General features: G+C 29.3%; 1 protein-coding gene across 5 annotated transcripts in view; it reads left to right on the forward strand.

Annotated features, from left to right (window-relative positions):
- Nucleotides 1-18248, forward strand: part of LOC132749166 (potassium/sodium hyperpolarization-activated cyclic nucleotide-gated channel 2-like) — a 211143-nt gene that overhangs the window by 46453 nt on the left and 146442 nt on the right. Inside the window, exon 1 of one of the 5 annotated variants that reach the window (XM_060738868.1) lies at nucleotides 1174-1348. The exons of the other annotated variants lie outside the window; for them this stretch is intronic. The gene's annotated coding sequence lies outside the window, so the exon portion shown is untranslated. Of the gene's footprint in view, nucleotides 1-1173; nucleotides 1349-18248 lie in introns of those variants that run through there. 5 annotated transcript variants of the gene reach the window in all.

Genomic DNA, 18248 nt, shown 5'->3' on the forward strand with positions numbered 1-18248 from the left:
ACTGTCTTGTTGCAATATTGGTGATAATTTTATGTGTCAAATTATATATTGTAAAGAAGGAATAATAGATTTTTCTGTTTGATATCATTATTTTAAACTTTTCAATCTGATTGAAAATGAAAAATGAAAATTAAAGATGCCTAATGCAGGACCTCGTTCTGGTGAAGTATCTATTTTCAGTGAGCATACATAAATTTCAGGAGACTTGTTTCAAGTCCAATTGGGGTTAATTGTTTTTTTTTTCTTTTTTTTGTTTGGTCAGATAATAATGTTTTTTTCTCATTTTCTCGAAAAAAAATCTTTGATTAAGATGAAAGGAGTTTTATACATTAATGTATATGATTTTAGAGTGAAATTAGTAAAAATAGGATGAATTTACAACTTCCAATGCTGATATTTCCAAATTCGAATGGTAAACCTTCCTTATGTTGTACACATGTTTTCAGAATTGTATGGAGATAATTATTAATTCAAACATCACGATAACCCGTTGATAGATGACAAATTATATAGAGTTTTTATACCCAGCGCCTTCCGGTTTCGATACCTCTTTAGTTAACCAATAATTTATATTCAGATTCGCTTTTGTTGTGAACTTTATTTATTTTTGTTTTCGTGTCAAGAATAAAATAATTTTTTTAAAATATTAAGTTTTAGATGAATTTGACACATTGTCAATATAAATCTCATACCTTAAACACTAACTACTATGCATTCATTATTGCACAGTCACTTCCCTAGTGTAATTACGTTATTCAGAAAACATTCAAACATGTGCTTATCCTAATTTGTATACAAATTGGAAGGGTCATAAAAATGTCCCTTTGTTACAGTAAGCAACAGTCACTGACTGCATTTTATGACGACCAAACCAAAGCAATTGGGAGCGTGAATAAACTCAAATCATAGAATTCAAAATACCTATAAACGTTCACGTGATTTGCTATGTGATTTACTTTAGTTCTTCAAGTCTTTTAGTGACATTTCTTTTGAAATTCGCATTTAAAATAAGCCTTTGTTGGTGTGCAAACATACTAAAACGAACTTTCATACTTCCTGATTATAGATATATTTGTTACAGAATCGTTCACACGCTTCCTATTTAATGACGCTAACTATCGACAGAAAATCTTATTGGGAGTAAAATTCCAGTAGAAAAGGTGATATGTAAAACAGTTATAAGAATGTTCATGTTGTTGGAGGAATATTGACCTGCTCTGTTCTACAAAACTGCTTAGGATATTACAATCGTGTTATAGAAACATCTTAAGTGAGCAAAACTGGGAAATTTGACTTTCTATTATTTTAAAATTTTAAGTCAAGGAATAATTTATTGATGATAGAAAAAGTAAGTGCAATTTGCTATTATTATTTGAGATACAATGATATTGGATATTTTGTCTTATTTTGAATAAATATTTGGAAATATCAAATTGATTTTCCAAAACTATATTTTTACATTTTGCTTTTATCATAGTAAAATGATTGTTTATTGTAATTGTTTGTAAAAGCTTCTCTTTGAATTCGTTATACATTGTATTTTAAATCAAAATAGTAATTTACTGTAATAGTACTTTAGATACTTAGTTTAAATTCAGTTTATAAGAAATAAAATATGTACGAGATACATGTTATTACAATATACACAAAGCAAATCAAATATTCCTAAAAAACAGAATTGATTAGAATGAAACACAATGTGTCTTATGAAATGTTTCTCCTTAGTGAGTAATTGACATATAATAGGGACTTAAATCATTACATATTTAAAAAAAGTTACTTTGTAGATACTTAACCTACATTCTTAGTGTTTTCGAATAATATTTCATTCTCCTTTCTTATTTTTCTGTACTAAAGGGCTAAAATTTATTTGCTCATTCTTCTTTTTTGAACTGTATCAAGATGTTTGTCTAAAAATACTTTATTATTCTAGTACGTTAATGCAATCGTTGTCATGAAATGGATTCCTTTTAAATGCACATTTTAGTGGTGAAAAGTTAATTCTTAAAAAACATGAACCGATATTTCAAATAAGCAAATTGTTACTTATATCGCTCCTTTCCTTTATACAGTTATAAATGATTTATGATATTTTATGGTATCCTTTATATGTTATTGACCAAAATATATTTTATAGGTCGCCAGGCTGACTGGAATATTCCGATAGATGGCAGTATATGCATGACAGGTCTCAGTCTAAAGTAATACATTACGTACATATGATGTCATGACTTCCTGAATATTTATACACATAAACTGGAACTCAATATCGAATTCATGAGGATTTTTTCTATACAATTCATTACACATATAACCGAATACTTTTCTATAAATATATTAAACATTTTTAAAATGTCTACGTGAATATGGCAAAAGTAAAAGATGTGTTAAAATATATATCTCAATGTGTCTGTAACAGAATTCGGACATGTTTTGTGACAAGAACTGTGTTTTTCCTCAATTTTACCCTTTGTCTCTAAAGAAATATTTTTTCTTCTATTTTCCCTCTAACTTTTAAACAAAAAAATAATTAAACAATTCATTGATAAGAGTTTTGACACAGACCTCATTTACTGCATATACTGAATTTAATTATGTCCCTTAATATATATTTTTGTGTGTTGGAAGATTAGATTTTTTAAATCTCTGAAAGTTTTGGGAATACATGAAACTCATAAATATTAGGGAAATAATTTACTCCATAAAAATTCATGGAATCGCTGGGGCCACCTACTTTTACAGCTACCACACAGCACTTTACACCTGCTGTTTTGAGTTTAAAAATCTTGAACTCAAGACCTTTCATTATTCCCCCTACTATGCTGGGAAAATATAATAACTGCTTGAATTTTGAGCGATTATGTCGGAAACCTTTATCACTATATTGCCAGTCGCATCAATAGCTGTTTTATATTTTTCAAAAAATGCAGCTTAATATAGTATTTCAGAAAGCTGAAACTTAGTGGGAAAGGATTATGTACATGAGATATTGTTAAATTAAAGAATTAATAAGTTGCCGGTTATTAATACCATCATACATTCCACAGGCATCAAGATAGTGAGATTCGTGTAAAATGCAATAGAGTATTTTAAGGATTTCATGTAATTACTAGACAATCATGGATATCCCGATATTGGCCAGTGATTATGCAAAAATATCTAAATCTTCCCGGGATTCATGAATTCCCCAATTTTTTAGTTTATACTTGAACGTTTCGTTAATTAAATAAGTGTATTAATTGATGCAAATTTAGGAGCATTTCCAAACATATAAGTGCAATGACATGAAATAATTACCTAGGGATAAAGTACTGTTCCGTGTTTTTCAATGCCCAAAGGTATAAGCGTTCGTATAAAATCGTTAAACAGATAAGAAATATTTTTGATTCTGCGCGATAAGCCTTTCGTATAAAGAAAATACATCTCTTAGTTTACATGTAGCCAATTAAATATCCTGTACATCTAGGACTGACAGATAATTGGTTTTAATTAGTCTGTTAATACACATTAATTGCACAGGAAACATGGAACATGTAAAGGGTAAATTGAGTATCTTTGTAAGATGAATAAAGGTTAGTCTTCTTCATTAGATAATTAGATAAGAGATAAGAAAATGAGATTCTCTAAGGTTTTTGAACCTGAACAAAGTATGATTAAAGGTTATAGTCAATACTCTGAATTCTTTCGAAATCTTGATTGATCTCTTTTGTAAAAGAGTAGTTTTAAATCATCAGCCAATCAAATGGACAAGTTTATTGTATCTAACTTAAATCCAATAATTGGATTATAGGAAATATTATGGAAAATAAAATAAAACAATACAAACCCACGACAAAAGATGTTTATAACTATTTTCTTGATATATACAGTCAAAATTTTAAACACTTGTAATATAATTGTGTTTACAATTTTATTTAAAATCAAATTAATTAAGAACATGTTTACCAGGAAAGTAATGTAGCTGTAAATTTAAAGATTTTATACAAAACCTTGAAAATCATCAATGTGATAAATGTATAAAGAATATTAAGAATTAAAAAGAGGAGCATGCTCTGAACGTAGCATTACGGCATTTACGTGTTTTTAATATAAGATTGAAAAAGAAATTGATATGATTTATGTACAATTTGTCTCATACTACCTTGTGATTTCGTGTTTGACATTTAGAATTTAAGTACAGAATATTCACTCGATGGTTCATTTAATTTACCACTTTTTATATCTTCACAATCATCAAAATTCGTCATGTCTGCTTTCATTTGTTTTATGACTTATTGATAAAATTGTCTTCAGTAGGACGCCTGACTGACGGTAATCCTATGACAAACGAGCATAAAACGACCTATCGCTTTTGCCAACATTATCATCATATGAAAGGAATGTCTGCATAATCTTGATGCTTTTTGTAAAAGAAAATCGCATTTAGCCTTTGTAGGAGAGCTATATTATACAACACTCATTGTATTGTTCACTGTATACAAGAAATATTTTAATTGATGTTTTGTTTGCTGAATTGGCATTTATAGATTCACAAATACTTGATAATCGTTGGTGTTTTGTGAAAGTAAACAGTCTCAATCAAACCGAGCCTGGATCAGTTGTTAAAGTTGCTGTGTTGTGCTTTCTTAAGAGATTCTTATTTTCTTTTTTTGTAGGCGTTTTGGATGGTAATTTATGTAATAGAAATGAGCATTTTACAATTGTTATAGTTGCTGTGTACCCAAGTGGTTAACACGCCTGACTAGTAATTTAAAGATTGTTAGCTTCAAAGCCCGTGTTAACCATTGTTTCTTTGAGCAAGAAACTTTACAATCATTGCTTGGTACTTGTCAGGTCAGGCAATGGAGTTTGTCTGTAACAGCTTCCTTTACAATAGAACTATAATAATTTTATTATAACAAGAGCGACCAGTGATCACATGTGTCGCCTCATGATGGATAATTTCATGTTGGGACAAGTTTTGTGACAGACAGACGGACAGTGCACAACTAGACTTGGTACTGTTCATTCCTGTAAAGTTTGGATAAAATTGCACCAGTAGTTTATGAGGAGTAGTCCGGACAAGCTTTTGTGTATCTGGCAACACACAGAAAAAAACAGCTTTTTATCAAAGAGCCATAACTCGGCCAAAAATCATTCAACCGGAAAACCCGAGCAATATGCGCAATGACTTGAGCTACAGATCAATTATGTAAAGTTTCATTGAAATTGCATTAGTGGTATAAGAGAAGTAGTCCGGACAAACTTTAAAAATAAAAATTATTAAAGGGCCATAACTCTGACAAAAATCATTGAACCGGAAAATGCTGACAATATTCACAACTAGACTTGGTACTGATTATTCCTGTAAAGTTTGGATGAAATTGCACCAGTAGTTTATGAGGAGTAGTCCGGACAAGCTTTTTGTGTATCTGGCAACACACAGAAAGAAACACATTTTTATCAAAGGGCCATAACTCGGCCACAAATCACTCAACCGGAAAACCCGTGAAATATGCGCAAGGACTTGAGTAACAGATCAATCCTGTAAAGTTTCATTGAAATTGCATAAGTGGTTTAAGAGAAGTAGTCCGGACAAACTTAGAAATAAAAAAATATTTAAGGGCCATAACTCTGACAGAAATTATTGAACCGGAAAATGCTGACAATATCCACAACTAGACTTGGTACTGATCATTTCTGTAAAATTTGGATGAAATTGCACCAGTAGATTATGAGGAGTAGTCCGGACAAGTTTTGTGTCGGACGGACAGACGGACGGACAGACAGACGACGGAGAAGTGATCCCTTTATGTCGCCACTACTCCGTAGAGGCGACACAAAAACCAATAGCAATTGGCTTTGGTTTTGGGATTTTATCTTGTCTTTATCTTATCTTTATCTTGTTTCAATTGTTCAGCTTGTGAGTCATAAGCGTTTCATGCTCAATAAATTTTGGTAAACTACCATGTAATTAAGAGAATGTAAAGAAAACAAAAGCGATATTCTGCTTATATCAATTATAATTTACTCTTAACTGCATTTTGTTTCTATGCCTAATAAACATTGTAATAAAACCGTGAAAATAACGAGAATTCCATACATGACAAGTTTTGTTCTGGCTCTGTTATAATCGTTGCTGTGAATTACAGACAAGATGTGTCGAATCTTTATTTCTAGCAGGTCTTCTCCAGGACGAACAAGAATAAACATACTTTATAAATGCTTTTTACTATATTTTATGATAATGATTGAAATACCATTTGCTATTTACTAATCAAATTATCATATCCTTCATTTATTTGTGTACGTCGTATAATCCATTCTTTTTGTTTGAAATGAGCTTTACAATAGTATGAGTTTCCTAATTTGGTAAAACATTTAGGTTTCTCAAATAAATTATTACTATCGCGATACGCATTGTGTGACCATCATTTCTGATATGATGGAATATATTATTTCAATTGATTGAGAAAGTAATATATACAGTAAGAACATAAGCATAAAAAGCAGCCGACTATATAGTGTGAGATCTTACTCCTACAGAGTATTGTATTTTAACTAACTTGTATCCGTCTAAAGAAATCAATTTTGTATTATTTACCATCTATTTAATTAATTCGACTCGAATGTCGACAAACAAGTTTCCTTTTTTACAAATGATTTGTAGGTTTGACATTTAAATATTTCAGAAATTGAAGCATTCACTGTATCAATTGGAGATATAATACTATGTTTAAACGATTCTTTATTTGCATTGTATTTCAAATAAAACATATTATAACTGGAGTTTCGTATATAGATATGATCTATTTGGTATTTTGAAGTTATATAATAACGTATTTTTTTTTGAAAAAAAGAAGAAATGGTATTTATAAAATGATTTAGACAATGCGTTGGTGTTTCATGAAAAGTTTTATCACTTAACTGCATGATATTTCGTTTATGTACGTTTAAAATACAATGTACACATTCTTTAATTACATTAAACGTATTCAATATCTCGTTATTAATATAACTTACACTCTTTTAAAAATGATTTTGATTTTTAACATGAAATAAATGAACTTATTCAAATGGGAAAGATATGTAGGTTTTACTTTTCCCTTTTTTTTCAATAAATATAAGGATTGCATGTCAACCAAATATGGACAAACTTAATCAAACTAAGTCTGAAATGTTCACCTAATATTTTGCGGTTATCTAATCATGATGGAATCCCTTCATTCATGTTTGATGCCCTTAAATGAATAAAGCATAATTATTTAGGAAATCTGAATCAAACGATCATATCATTCTTGAAAAGGTAAGTAAAATTCATCACACCCTGTCATAAAAAATGGTAGGGTGGAAACATTTTTTGACAAACCATCTTGTACAGTGTACATATGAATTGTCTAATTGCTGAATTAAATAAAATATCATTGATGTAACAATTCTTAACATTCAGGTTGATTTACATAAAAACTGTGTGATGCTTTAAGAAGAAAGTCACTAAAAACAGCAATAAAATGATCTAGCAACTATGCCTATTATATTTAAGTATAGAATTTATCAAGCTTAATTAACAAAAAGAATATATGAAGAATCTTATTAATCATTTATAATAGTATTAAACAGCTTGTACAATGACAGGATTGCAATTAAAACGCTGTGCTTAGTATCAAATACTTTTACATTTATACTAATATTTTACTTGTATTGAATATTCTTAAAGAATTTATGTTGATACAAACAAAAACAGATGTATTCGTCAATACCGTCCGATTAGAATAACTCTCCTTTATATACTTAATAACCATTGTATTTTTGACTTGTCAATGCAAGTTTTCTTTTTTTAATATTTATCTTTATGTAAATTAAGTTCGATTTTATTTAAAAAGAAATGTACACAAAAAACTAATAATAATAATTAGGTAAAAACTAATTTAGTATCTGTACGAAGGTATCATACGTATACATTAACCGCAAGTAGTCTTAAAAATAGAGTAACAAGGAATCCCAAAAGAAAGCCAAAACGATAAAAATGAAAATGTTTCAAAATCAGTTTGACTGAGCATGTTCTTTTCGTGCATAGTGAACGTATTATTTCAGTTTATCACAAATATGTTATAGATTGGTTCTAACACTTGCTATTAAATGACGCAGACTATCGACGAAAAATCTTTCTGGAAGTGAAAATCTGGTGGAAGAGGTGATTTGTAAAACAGCTATAAGAATGTTTATGTTGTTGGAGGAATATTGACCTGATCATACGTCTCTATTCTATGCAACTGAATACAAGGGTTGTATGGGATATAAGGTTTGTTATATTGACATATCAGTTCAGTGAACACACATTATTGGAATTCTACCTTTATGTTTCATACATTTAAGTTCGAGTTAAATATTGTTGGAATATTAAATGTAAGTATATTTTACATTTTTAAGAGTTGCAATTTATTAAAATAATGATATTTGTTTATTTACAAACATTGTTATGTAAAAAATAGTGAAATTAAGTTTGCATGGGATGGTAAAATATTTAATAGCCAATATGCTAACATGTCTTATCTAAGCTTTGAACTGGCATTTCAATAAACAACAAAGATATACTGAAAGAAACGTTTTACTAGTTCCTTGTTTATATTAAAGGGACACCACTGAGGTTTAAAAGCCTAAAAACATAACATTTGAATTTCTTTTGGGCACCTTAAACAGAAATATATGCAAAGATAGTTCAGAAATATACTTTGAAATAAATTGAAAATAATATATCAATGCTTTTCTTAGCTCGATTTGAGTGAAAAGCGTTTAAACGCTGATCATTTTTTGGTTAATTTTTTACAAATTGGATAATTATTCTGAAAAAAAGAAGTGCGCGAATGACCTGAAATTTTGCACAAAGATTAGTGGTCTAAACCTACATCAAATGGTACATTTATCTGGAAAAAATATTTTCAGTCCCATCATCTCAAAAAACCTCAGTGGTGTTCCTTTAAAACATAATGGTTTGTTAAATTGTGAGTCCACTCAATTTGGACATTGAACATGTTTTTTTGTTTTTGTTTTTATGGCATTTTATAATAAATTGTCGATCTATAATTTGGAAGTTCTCTCCTGCCTTCAATATGCACGTGTTCATCAGTATTCGATATCAATTATATCATCTGAAATCCCCATTTTGATAAGGTAAATTTAATACATCACATTAACATACCTTTAAAAACGACAAATACAAATATATTTCATTTAGAATACATGTCATTCATTTATATTTATATTTATTATTGTTTTTGAGATGTTTAATATATTGATGAAAAATCTTTCTTCGGATGCCGGAGCCGGACTTATTCCGGAATATTCCGAAGGATGTCATGATTTCTTTCTATCTTTTTTGCAAAGCTATTGCCTGTAAACTATATGTCCTGATTGAGTTTATAGATCATTTTCTTATATTTTAATGTTAGCTATAGCTATCACAGTGTGTAGAAAATGTTTGCTTACATGATCGAATATTGTTGGTGCAAGTATATATAATTCTTTTGGCTTTGGATTTTTTTCCCTTCCGAAAGATGACTCATGCAGTAATTTTATACATAGTAGAATCTTTAATTGCTTGCAATTACTTCATTTAAATCATCTGAAATATTACAATTATACTCTTTAAGAACTGCGCCAACATTTTTAAAAATAATAGGACAACTTAAGAAATCTTACCCATACCCTTAATTTTGCATCTATAACAATACTAGTAGATTTCTTTGATAGTGGCATAGTATACTTGTATCGAGCATGCATGTGTACATTTTTTGTTATCAACTGTATATTTTGTCTTATTTTGTTAGAATCAATAGAATGCTTTAAGTAACTTAAGAACGAATATCATATAACATTTTGCTTAATGAAAGTATTTTCACTAAGACGAACTTCATGTTTTATGTTGTCTATAAATAGAATTTACGTGATTGTAAAATTTGTAATTCTAAGAAATTACTCCACTGATTTTATGTAACAAGGATAAATAGTTCTATTTCTGTTTCTGTTTGTTTTAATCACGATCAGAATGTTGCAAATTATTCTGTAAAAAATAGTTTTCTAGAAATTATTGTTTTTGTTTTGCTTTGTTAAAGGAGAAATAAATTGACGTTACAAAATTGCATTTTGTGAAGGTCATGCAGCTGCCAGGTTTTGTCATTTTAATACACATAAACGAATAGATGAAAGGTTTGTGACATTGTTTATTAAAATGAAAGGAGTAAATATCGTTGACGTTTAGCTTGATTCTTAAAAAGGACTAACTATAATTACTTTTTTATATATCAATAAACTAAGAAGAGTAACTATGTTTTCTGGTGTTGAACATGCATACCTATTTCTAAACTGAACTGTAATGAAAGAAGGTTGCCAGTGATTTAAAATATAAATATTGCCTTATTTTGGTGGAATAAATAAAATTCTTGAAGCACGGATAATATTCAACGAAGTTCATGTTTCGTGTTGTCTATAAAAAAGATTTACTAGATTAATATATTTGTTCAGTTCCTTTGCTAGTTCAACATTACTTCTACAACTCTTACTGACTACAGTATCGCTTAGGATGTGTGTCTTTTCTGACATTTTAAATACGAAAAAGCCTTTTCCACATGAACATACGCGAACGAGTATAATAATATCATTTGATGTATTTAACAATACATTAAAATAACTGTACATATACTGGCATGCGAGCAGTACCCGTACAAAAATCATAGTTTTATAACGATCACTCACCAAAATTTGAATGTTACACATCAATATTCGGCTCGTAACACAAATCATGGAAATTCCATCATGTTCTAAACATAGAATAACCCTTACTTATGAGGCCTCAAATGGGGTACCGAAATTATCCATTATTTTGTATGAAGAGAAGTAGTTCCCGTACATAAAATCTAACCCATTGTAATTATATAATTTTATTATATCGGACCTATTTTTCATTTACAATTGTTGAACAGACCATTATCTAAGAGATAAATAGATGTAATTCAGGAAATAGAGCGTAGACTATTAAAACGCGGGTATCTATTACCCGGTACCGTTACCCCAACGCATTCACATGCAATAGCATGCTTGTATGCATGATATTTTACGCATCAAAGCCATAAAATTATTTTATATAGTAATATTGGTCAAAATTCTGATAATTAAACAAGTTTTCATCACATTGCCTACTTATCTGTAAACAGGTGGTATTAGTGGAAAATCCTTTAACAAGCCTCACGTGTAAGTATTTTTGCGCATGCGCGCAAGGACGGAATCCCCCAGAGAAAACAAGGTCACGTTTTGACGACGCACAGGTGAAAGTGATTTAAAATGAGACTTTTTATACGTACTACCGAACTGACACTTAGATATTGTCTTGTTTATGTATCTGCTTAATTTGAAATGAATTTTTGAAGAATGCAAGTAAAAATCAAGCGTTTAAATGAAAAATACGGGTACTGCTTCTGTACGGGAACTGCTCGCATGCCAGTATAGCTTATTGATTGCTGACGTCCAGCAGATTGATATTGGCCAGCAATAAATATCTATGGGTGATGCATTTGCGTGTGATTTTCTGTTTTTCTCTATTTTTTTAGTAATAATTTCTACTAAACAAATTACTTTCAAATTAAACTGTGTTTAAAATATAAAACAAATCACAGACATAGATATATGATTTCATCTGAAATATTAATTTGAATTTAAAAAAGTTTATTTATAAGTACAAAAGCAAAACAGACAAGGAAAATGCTAGATTGTCTTACATAAAATAGAGCGAAAAAAGGAAAACCAAACACGGCAAATTGAAAATGTCAGGCTCGGTTTGATTGAGCCTGTTCATAGACGGTACTTGAAAGTGCAAGTTACTGTCCACACCCCTCGCATCGGATTTTGCAGAATTTAACATTTAAATGGAGAAATTTTGAATTAAGAAACATTCGCAGATGTGTTCATACGACGGTTAACAAGAGCCTTCAATGTGACACAGTACGGCCATTCCAAGAAAAGCGGCGAATGGTTCCCAAGTTTAAAAAATGTATGTGCCCTAAACGAAAACACAATAGGTCGAAATAAATAAAATGGTATTTTGAAAGAGGATCCCATATGATAGCATGTGATGCCATACATTGCTTTGTAATGTCTAAGATGCTTTGCTGAACTTAATTTTGATGTCACATATTTAGAAACAAAGTTTTAGAAGGTGTTAATTTCTGTTTATAGTATATTAATATCATTAATGACTTGATCATGATTAATGTTTTCAAATACATGTTATTGCACTTTTCTCTTGCTCTCTAACACTTTCATCTACGAAGGATATAACTATTGACCTTCTTAGCTACTGAAAAGAATAACCTCGATTTGTGAATATAATCAAATAATCAAAATGGTAGTGTTCCGAAACTTTTATTCATCCTGAATACTACATGGACTAATACATGGAATACATATGAAAAGACAATCATATTAGATACTGTATGCTTTGGTCGATACATGTAGTCTTTCCACGTAAATAATATTCCGACAATTTGCTTGCTCCTAAATTGTTAACAAAATAAATTTTTAGGCTTGTATACTCAGTAAGGACTTTAAACACTCTTGCCTTGAATGATATTCATTTGGTGGAAAACTCATGTGAACTATTTTTTTTAAAGATTTTATGTACATTCTATGAATAATTTGCAAAATTCATTACGTGGCATTGACAGTCTGAAATAAGATGCTTTTGTTTTGATGAACTTCTTGCATTCAAGAAAATGCATTGACATTTTGGTTTTTAAGGAAAGGCATCTACATTTTTCTTTTCAAGGATAGGCAGCTATATTTTTTATATTTAAGGAAGTGCAGAAGTAGCTATTATAACGATTTATTCATCTATATTTCAATTACGAATTGCCAATTTCGTGAAAAACTCACTTTAGAAAATATTCTAGTCACAAAAGTTTGCATTCGAATAACATACTTCTCATCACTTTTGGCTGTAAATGATATAGCATGAATATGTCTACAAAACTTAAAAGTTTAGGAATAGTGTAATGCTTTTACTGTTATCCTATTTTGGTATGTCTATAGTTTTATTTGCGTTTTATTGAGACGTGTCTTCAGTAAGACGCCTCGCTGGCTAAAATAATGAAAAACGAGCATAAAACGACCTGTCACCGCTGACAAATAAATTATCATATGAAAAGGTTGTCTGATTCCATCTAATGCTTTGTGTAAGAACGTTTCTTAAGAATTTATTTCATAAGATAAAACCCATTTACTAAACTTGTTAAACTTTGACTAAGGTTTAACCGATCAAATTGCCCTCTGCAAATGTACAACCATGTTCTCCAGACATTGTCTTTGTTATCCAAATTATTTTACTTATATATTGCTTATACCTGTTTTCTAATATTTTATCTTTGGTTTTTGTTTTTAGCGAACAATGTTTTCAGGACCATGTAAGTCGTAACAATAGGTGATACGATGATTTTTTAAAGTGCATACTCGTATGTAAAGAGTAAAGGGTATGATTTTATTCGGAAAACAAAAATTATTAATGACTTTTATTTTTATTCGTTCAATTAACTGAAAATCATATAGCAAACATTTAAAAAGAAAAAAAAACAATACGTACAGAACAACTTTTCTTTTGTTCCTGGAACCTTATGATATCATATTTATCTGCTTTATCTGTGTACTTTTGTATTTTAAGCTGTTTATGATCAATAAATATTTGTTAAATATCACGCTATTCTTTTTTTTGTTTGGCGATAGTCTTTCGAAAGTGGAAAATAAAATGAAATATCAAATCATGCATTCAAATAATATTAATTCTAATTTACACGTAACGGAATTTTCTGTTCTCGTGCATATTAAACTTTGTAATAAAATCGGAATGAATTTAGTACCCGGGGGTTTTGTACAGTCGATTGTAAAATCATTGCTATTAATTACGGGATTCAATCTTATAATCTTTATTTCTATTATCACGTTTTCTTGCATACATGCATGCAAAGTTGCACTAAGAGAAAAAAGGAAATATCTAAAGGTTACTCAGTACAACGTGTTGCACAAAGGAAAACAGTTCCACAGGTAAGTAAGTGCTTACTTTACACTAACAGCAAATACACCCTTTTTGTTATATATTTTCAAAGAACCACAGAAGCGACACATACAAAGAATGAATTAAAATCGAAGAAATATATCCTTTTCTGTCGTTTCAATATTTCCATTATTTACCACGATTTTATAATTCGAATTAGTTTTTGAACAAAGTGTGATCTATTGTATGTTTATGCGAACATAAATTAAATTAAACTATTAAACTGGATGTTATAATTAAATGCAGCAGTTTGTAGAAGGTCATTATGGACAGGCTTTATCTCTAGAGCCATTCTTGAATATATAACTCATTAACTTCTTAATTAATTTCCTCTTGTATGTCTATATACCATCAAAAATATAAATAGTTAAGTATTTTATAAAAATTGTTTGGAATTTCTAAATTTGTAAGTGCAACTCGATGACTTTAAATTTGAGAACAGTTTCAAATTACATCATATGTGCATTTTCTAAGTTGTAGAATGATGACCGTTTTTCTTAAAATCAACGCCTTAACTCATTTTATTGTCTTTTGTTTTAGTAACGTATGGAACTGTACTTATTTTAAACACTGATCTAAAGATATTGAAAATCGTAGTTTACAAACGTAGATTTTTTTCCCATGATTTGATAAAAGAAAACCAAAACGTAAGCAATTGATATTCTAAGAAAAAACAGTGAGCTTTTGTCAGGTGTTTTTGAAAAGGTTAAATATAACTCACTGTAGTGTATACTTCTGCGATAATATGGTAAATGGAGAAAGTCTTAATAGCTTTTTGAAATTAAAATAACATTAAATGAAGTGAATCATTCGTCAATGTCTTACGTTATCAACTAACATACACAAATCTTTCGAAGAGAACAAAATATCTCAAATCTCAAATTCAGGTAAGGTATAATGCTTTTATATGAATTTTTAGAAAACCAACTGCAATGTCATTTTTGTCATAGAATAACAAGCCTGTATCTGTTTCATTTGTTATTCTGTCAAAACTTAAATCGTGTTATACTTTACTAAAGATATACTTTAGGTTATGAAAAAACATATTGTTATAATATGTATACAATATAATGAAATTTCATATATCACATGTTCATACACAAAAACAGTAGGATGTTGATGAGAATACATATAGACATTTAAACAAATTAAAAGGAACTAGAAGGAAAATTCCTTATACATATACTATGATAATGATATGATTGATATAAGTAAAAAAAGGTGGACATGAAAATATTTGCTGTGCACTGGCACTGTTTACCGAAATGATTTTAGGAATACTTTTACATTTTATTGGAAACTTTCTCTGTAATTACACATCGGATGATTACATTTTTGCTAGAAGAACATTTTGATGTCTGACCTTCTGCTTGACACATGAATACATCAAATATATGACATTTAATAATCATGTAAGGACTGGTATGAACTTGATCGATTTCTTCACGGTTTAAATGTCAGTGGTCCTCTAAAAGTGCTATACTAGTCGTCAAATTTCGCAATTATGTAAGTAAAAACCTAATCAACTAAAATGCCAATCAATCAAAAAGTGATGTAATTAGTCTTTGGATTGGAAGTATCATTATGGCGCTTACATTAAAATAACTATGATTGAGCACATAGTCTAAATACTGCCAATGAAATCAAATATGATGAAAACATTATACTCTCCATTGTAAACGAATATAGCTGACAATACTTTGATTTAAATATATCTACTAAACAAATTATAACGATTTGCATATACGATTAAATTCTAATAATTTGAAATCGTTCAGTTCAGAATTTATTTGAAATTAATATATTCACTGAATGAAAATATTTTCAAAGTAACAAGACAATTTTGTTTTGTTTTTTATTACCGCAAACATTATTATATTAGAAGGTATCTTGGCAAGATTTATTGTAAAATATAGCAAGATAATATGGAGAATTCAATACGGAAAAATGATTTTAATATGCAGAACAACGTTTGTTAAAATATATGAAAAGCTAGGAAATGTTAACAATGATAGATTTATCTCTGTTATTGTATTTCAAATTTCATTAAATGACTCGGCTGGTTTTATAAATGTCAAGTGAACATGTTATTAGTTTCTAAATATGAGTAAAGATATTATTTATATGTGATACTAGTATTGACAAAAATATGAAACTGTTAGAATGAATTTCTTTTAGTAAAAAAATAGAGAGGTATATTTCTGGAAAATGACAAATAGTTCATACGTTAAGATATTCATTTTTTGCAGATACTGTATTGTATAACAGATTTAGAAAAACCCATAGAAAGTACATAGAAATTGGGTTTAAATCCAAAGGGGGGTTGGTGAATTGAACACAAATAGTATTAATTGTATAGTTACTATTTAACCTTCATCAAGGAATGATTAACTTCTGGTTAATTGCTAACATCATACCAGTTATTTGACGTTAAATGTGCAATGGCGATTCATCAAATAAGTTCTTACTTCTTACTTATTTCTTTTTTTTCCTTATATGCTTCATCATTTTGAAAAAGCATATTGAGATGTAATATATTCTAGGAACATTCAACGTCATAAAAGCATTATAAAGTTGAAAGATATAACAGCATAACAGTTCAATTAAAAACGCTTATCAAAAATTATTTTCTAGGAACCTTCAATGTCATGAGAGCATTACAAAGTTAAAATATATAACAACACAATTAAAAAACGCCTATTGGAGAGTATATTCTAGGAACCTTAAATGCCTTGAGAGCATTACAAAGTTGAAAGATATAACAGCATAATTCAATTGATGAAGTCTTATACGACATGTTCAGTTCAATAATAATCTATTGTTTGTTTTGTATGTTGCATTAGCCATTAGAATATTTGTCACATTTTAGAATAAGGTTATTCATACTTCGAACACTTACCACAATAACATTATTGTTAGCTGTTCAAAAGCATAGCTTCACTTTGGATAGGGTATATCTACTTAATGATGAATGTGTTTTATACATCATATTTTATTTATGTAGCTTGACATTCAGATGCTGTTATATAGCATGATATTAAAAGAAAATATTTTTATCAAAAACGTACAACTTGTGCCTTTTAATTTGTTAATTTTGCATTGATGGAAAACATTTTAAAGGAAATATAAGGAACTTTTATTCCAACATCTCAATTCTTAACTTATGAAACAATAGAGTATTCGATATCAGCTTTTATCTGTGTGACCCAATATATCATCACCTTGGAACTCTTTATTTGATTATCAGTAGACATTTCCCACCATTTGCCTAAATTTAACCGTTATAAAGGTGTCTATATTCTCAGATGAGCAGTTTGTATTACTTCATTATATGCTATCGATCATAATTCATGGAATCGTACACATTGGATATAAGTGCTTCTTGAAAAAATGATGTTTTTCTTGATACCTTTTATAAAATGAAGTGCTCAACTAGATATTTAGTGTTAATATATCTCCATATATCTTATTGTTCTAAATGTATGTAACTGAACCGTTGACAAATGACGAAGGTTGTGCAAACATATTCAGGACGGCTTTTTACTATAAATCTTTTTAAGATATATTAACTTACAATGTTGAAATAGAGTAATTGCACTGGAACGGAGGAAAATGTATTTTTAATAATGGCTAATTTTCTTGTTCATTGAAATAAATAGGCCAAATCATTTTAACTGGATTATTGAAACCCTATTTTCAAGAAATTCGTTTGAATTACAATTTATTTGGATGTTCTGTTGAACGTAACTTTGTGTTATTTTTGTGCTTTTAGAAGGTTACATAGAGTGTAATGCCCTGCAAGGTTTCCTGTATCGGTTTTATAGGTTTTCTATTTATAGAACTTGAAGTGTTTGAATCAATGATAAAGCTGTAATTAATGTTTATTTACAGCAAGCATATCCACTTAATTATCACTAAACAGGAAACATATCGGGAATGTATCGGAATTATATCGGTGGTGATAATCTTTCAAAATAACATATTTTGTCTATGAGATTGCTAGTGTATTTTGTGGACCTTGGCACTTCAACAATTTTTTTAGTAAACCAAATGCTATGTCATTCATGTGGTGAGTTTTGCTTCTCGGTATAAGTGGGGCTCTTTTGCACATAATTTGTTCAACATATATGTGAAAGTTATGTTTTATTATGCAATGGCATAAACGTTTTTGATT

This window comes from Ruditapes philippinarum, unplaced genomic scaffold, assembly GCF_026571515.1.
Source record: "Ruditapes philippinarum isolate M1 unplaced genomic scaffold, ASM2657151v2 ctg21_1_1_1_1, whole genome shotgun sequence".
NCBI lineage: Eukaryota > Metazoa > Mollusca > Bivalvia > Venerida > Veneridae > Ruditapes > Ruditapes philippinarum.